Source organism: Sminthopsis crassicaudata, chromosome 1 (genome assembly GCF_048593235.1).
Source record: "Sminthopsis crassicaudata isolate SCR6 chromosome 1, ASM4859323v1, whole genome shotgun sequence".
Lineage (NCBI taxonomy): Eukaryota > Metazoa > Chordata > Mammalia > Dasyuromorphia > Dasyuridae > Sminthopsis > Sminthopsis crassicaudata.
In genome coordinates this window covers 387,543,836-387,549,835 of record NC_133617.1, presented here as the reverse complement: position 1 = coordinate 387,549,835, position 6,000 = coordinate 387,543,836, and positions in this window count along the sequence as shown.

The window sequence follows — 6,000 nt, the reverse complement described above, 5'->3', positions numbered from 1 at the left end:
CACAGTGTAAGAACATGGGATGAGAAGTTGGGAGCCCTAGAGCTCTAGATTTTAAGCCCAACTCAACTATTCACTAGCTTTGCAAACTTAGGAAGGCTAACTTCTCTAGCTTCCAGTATGCAGTTATGAAATAGAAGGTTCAGCCACATCATCTCTAATGCCTCTCCAAGTTTTACCATTCTGTGATGATCTGTAACTATTAAAGTCAGAAAAAGTCCATAGGAAAGGGATCAAAAAATGAATGATAATGATCATTTAAAAATTAACTGGAAAGAAGCAGTGTGGAGCCAACATTGTTGGCTGCAATGAATGAGGATAGAGAAAGAAAAAGTAGTGAAAGGCAGAAAGTGATAAGGCTATCTGGATGTCAGGCAATTCTGTTTTGTGTGTGTGTGTGTGTGTGTGTGTGTGTGTGTGTGTGTGTGTGTGTGTGTGTGTGTGTGTGTGTTGACTTTTTTCTTTGTTGTTAACTGGGATGATTGATTCATTACTGACTTCTGTCATAATAGAATCTTTGGGAGGTAGTGAGAAAAACATCTCAGTTCACTGGGATGAAAGCCTGAATCCAGTAGAGAACACTATACAACAGATAAAATATTTGAGGGTCAAATTTGACAGACTATTAAGCCCAGTGAACATCTAGATGTTCAACTAATAGATTATTTTAAATACTTTTAGTTATATTACCAAAATTTTAAAAGACACAGAAGAAAATGGAGAAGAGAAGGCACTGCTCTGGAGCTGTTCCTCTCTTCTTCATTTCTGGTTAGGATTGCAAAGTAGGAGAGGCAGACATTCTTCAGTGCAAGAGCTTATCCTAGAGACAGGCAAGAGACTAGTTGATGAATTGGTAAATTAGTGAATTCAGTACATTCCTACTACCTCCACCTTACTTCCAATCCTGGTAATAATTAGGATGGAGAAATCAAAGCTTACTCTGTCATAATTTAGCAGATATTGACAGCACTTTATATTCCTTCAGCATGGAATCACTTGAATTTAATAAGAATACTTTCTTAAAATAAAAAGCTATCAAATGGCTATCTATATCTCAAAGTAAGCTCCTCCTAGGCCCTCTATATACTTCTCTCTAGCTCCATACCCATTCCATGATAGCATCCTTATATGCAGCATTGTAGTGTAGACTCTTTGAGTCTTTCCCTTTACCTCCATTAATTGAATTTCCATAGTTGTCAACATTACTGGTTATAGGTCCATCTTTCCAATTATTAAAAACATTTACTAGGTGCCTGCTATTTATAAATGACTATGCTAGGCACTAGGAATATATAGACAAGGTTCATATCCTTGAGGGGCTCACTTAATAATTGATGGAAATTGATATATACATAACAATAAAAGACAGGCATATACAAATGGTTAAAAATGGTGGTATAAATATAGGCGATAATTTTAGTTAAGATGGTGGTATGAGAGTTCATAGAAAAGCACAAAATTCCCATATTTATTCTTGAAATGATCTGAAAAAAATAACCATCACCACGATATCAAATAAAAACCAAAATATCAAAAGAGAAACATCAAAAAAAACCAAAAAACAAAAACAAAAAAACTTCCTTCATTAAATCCAGCCTTACATAGAAATACATTAAGAAACTAAGATCACTTGAAGAGGCTCCTCCAAGGAAAGCTACAATGAGCTTAAATGAAGAAACTGATACCTCTGGAAGCGTCAAGACCAAAGGATGGGATGATAGGAAAGGAAAGGGACAGAAATTTACAATTGGCTGAGGATAGCCAACTTCAGAGGTCTAATTGGGAACATTGTCAGCTTTCTGATTACAGGTACGAAAGTAGAGGCTCAAGATCATGGGAGATCCTAGGAAATCATTGTCAGGTCAAAATAAGACTTGACTACTATGTCCAAGAGTGTAGGAAGAGAAGATCCTATCACTGGCACAAAAACCCAAATAAAGCTTTGGGATAGATTAGAGTAGGAATCTCTGAAAGAAAATGTTAATTTCTGGAGCCTATAAAAATATTAAAGATTAAGAGATGCCCAAGATATAAATTCAGAGAAAGAGTAACTCTATAATTACCACAAGTAGAATTACAGAAGAGGACAATTACACTGACATAAAGACTATAAGAATATTTAAAAACTAATATGGAAATTTGATTTACATTATTTCATGTTTATAATGCATTTTGTATTTCTTGCCATTTTAATAGTTAGGAGAGAAAGTGGCAGAATGGAGAAAATCTGGGATTGAAAACAAAATAGAATTAAATTTTTTTTTAAAGAGTGCCTAAAAATGAAACAATTTTAAAATGGAATTCTAATTTAAGAACAATTTTAGAGGAAAGAATTTGAAAAAGAATAACTAACTTGGAACAGAATGTGGAAAATTTTACTCAAGTAATGAAATAATTGAAAATTAGAACGGATCAAATGGAACTCGGTTATTCCATGAACCAACATGAAATAATAGAATGAAAAATATTGAAGAAAAATAAATATCTGCCATAAAAACAAAGAAATCTAAGGAGATATAATCCTTCACCCCCAATTCCCTCCAAAGCCCAGACATCATATTTTTTTGAAATCATAATTTAATACTGCCCAGATTTACCAGACTAAGAGTGCAAAATGAAAATTGCAAGAGTGTATTGATCACTTTCTTAGTAAAAAAAAGAAAGAAAGAAAGAAATAAAAGGTAACTCAAGAATGTCACTATCAAAATTTTAAAATCAAAGAAAAAAGTATGTCCTGAAATAAAGAATTTTAGTTCCAAGGAATCATAGTCAAGACCACAAAAAACTTGATTATTATAAAAAGAAAGTGAAAAATATCTTGGAACTATATTATATCCCAAAAATATTCCAAAACAATATCTCATTGCCAAAAGTGAAAGATAACAACTTAAAACACAGAATAACTTAACCAACAAACCTGAATATAGTAGAGGACTATTCAGACATTAATATAAAGATGAGAAATGAGTCAAAACTTTGATTTCAAACATAGGAGTCAAGAAAAATTTCAAAAAAGTAAACATATTTGAATAAATGAGAGGGACTATATAGTTATGAAGAACTTATATTGTAATAGATGAAGAAACAAATATTCCTGCAAAATTCTAATGTCATCAAGAGTCACAGAGGAAATAAGGCAAAAAGAAGGAATGGAATAACTTTATTCTGGGTTGATTCTTTTAAAAGGAAAGAAAAAGGAAGTGAACTTGGAATGGCTCATAAATGGAGTACTGTGAAAAAAATTATAGAAACATGAAGGAAGTGGGGATAGATAGGGAATGACATTATAGGAACCATATTCTTATCCAAACCTAAAAAAGGAGAGTTGGATATATCTTTATATGTACATCACCATCACCCCTCCCACAAACATTTGGTATAGTAACAAATTAAATTGAAAGGTAATTAGATAAGGATAGGGAAAGACAAGATGGCCTTAAGAGAGAGGATAAAGATGGGAAAAGTATAGTCATATGCACAATGCAGAGTACATTATAAATGATATATTAAAAGGAAAGAAAATATAGTAAACAGTAACCCAGGTCTGGGTGGAGAGAAGAGGGGAAATAGCAGAAAAAGATGTTTAAATTATAGATCACTAATGTTGTTCACATTAGTTCTCTTTCACTACCCTTTTCTTTGTAAAGAGGGGGAGAAGGGAGAAAGATCAGAAAGGGATGCAGATTTAAAGGAAAGAAATGCACAAGTAATAGTAAAAATGATGAATGTACATGTGATGAACTCACCCATAAAAACAGAGGAAGACAGAAAAATGTATTGTAAGAGGAAGATAGAAAAATGTATTGTAAGAATTTATTATTCTTCAAATAAATTAAACAAAAGGCAATAATTATGATATTAGACAAGGCAACAATAAAAAGGGATTTTAAAAGGAATAAATGAAAAAAATAATAAGTAAAACAATTATACGACAAAGGTGCCACAGCCAATGAAATGGGATAAATACATAACTATATATATATATATATATATATATATATATATATATATATATATATATATATATATATATATATATACACACACACACACACACACACACACACACACACACACACACACACACACACACAAAATAAATAACATAAAATCTAAGGATTTAAAGCAAAAGTTAATTGAATTATAGGGAGAAATAGAAAATGAAACCTTCAGAGGTGGGGTCCTCAATGTATCATCTTTAAGACTAAGACAAATCTAATAAAAAGGTAAACAAGAAATAAACTAAGGATCTTAATAGAACTTCAGAAAAGTTAAATATGATAGATTACTAGTAATAATTGAATAAAAAATATTAAAGACTATGCCTAGTTATTAGAAACATATGACAGCTTTAGGTAAAAATTTGTTGTAGTACTATTCTATAAAAACTTCATAACAATTCAGAAAAGCAAAACAAAAAAAAATACATCTTTCATTCATCAGAATGTAAGAAAAGTATATATAAGACTTTTGAACAAAAGATTCAAACTTAAATGGAGATTCTATGAAATTATTTTGACAGCATGGAGTATGAATAGAATATTGAACACAGAGTCAGTAAGATCTAGGGTCAAATCCTATCTCAAACATTTATAACTTATGTGATTCTGGGCAAGACACAAACTCATAGTTTCATCAAATAAGATGGCAAGAGTAAAATAATATAAAATTGTTGTTCTTAAAATAATTCAATCAAAGCAGTCCTAGGGGAAATGTATATAGCTAAACACTCAGCAACAAAAGAAAAAGACTATTTTAATGAATTGTTTATGCAACTAAAAAATGTAGAAAAGCAAAAACAAAAAAATACTAAGAACAAAACTAGAAATCTTGAAAAACCAAAGAAGTATTTAACAAAACTGAAAAAAAAAAAAAAAAACCAGATAAAACTAGGAACTGTTTCACAAAATCTAACAAAAAAAGACCAATAAATTAATAAAAAGGAGAAAAATCCTAATGACCAATATCAAAAATGGAAAAGGAAAATTGATAGTAAATTAAGAGGAAATAATGAAAAATTATCAGAAAATATTTTGTTCAATTATATAACAAAATAATAAAGTGGCGGAATGTTTCTAAAACACCAAAATATTCAGATTAATATGAGAGAGAATTCAAATAGCTCCAATCTCAGAAAAATAAATTGAACAAGTGATAAATGAATTACCAAAGAGGAAAAAAGGAACAAGTTGATTTATATGTGAATTCTACCCAGTATTTAAATAATAAACTGTGGCAAAATATAAAAAAAGGGTATCCCATAAAATTAGTTCTATGATATACATATAGTTATGAAGTTTAAACCAAGAAGAAAGATAAAATTATAGACCAAGATCACTAATTAATACCAACATCAAAATATTGAAAAAATATTATCAAAAATTACAGCAAAGTATTATAAAGATTATATAGCTTGAATAGGTTGAATTTATATCAGGAATTCAGAATTGCTCCAATAGTAGAAAAGTCACAAATATAATAGACCATATTAATTATAAAACCAATAAAAATTAGTCACTTTGAAAGATGCATAAAAAAACTTGACAAAATACCAATTTTTGTTAAAAAAAACATACATACATAAACCATAGTAAAGCACATAGGAATAAAAATACCATTCTAGCTTTCAATTTTTCCAGTAAAATAGAGATTAAAGCAAAGTTGTTTATGTATCACCACTATTATTTGAAATAGTTCTGGAAACACTAGTTATAGGAACAAGACAAGAAAAATACATAAGTACAAGCCAAGAGGAAACAAAATTACTACTTTTTCTTGTAGATAATGATCACCTACTTAGAGAATATTAGAGATTATAATTATATAAAATTAAACAATAACTTGTTGTTAAACAACAAAGTATCAGTATATAAAATAAATGCATAAAAATGTCAACTTTTCTATATGTTTCTGACAAAACCCACCATATAAAGAAAGAGATTCTATTCAAAAAAACCACAGATTGGATAAAATATTTGGGAGTTTATCTTCCAAGACACACAA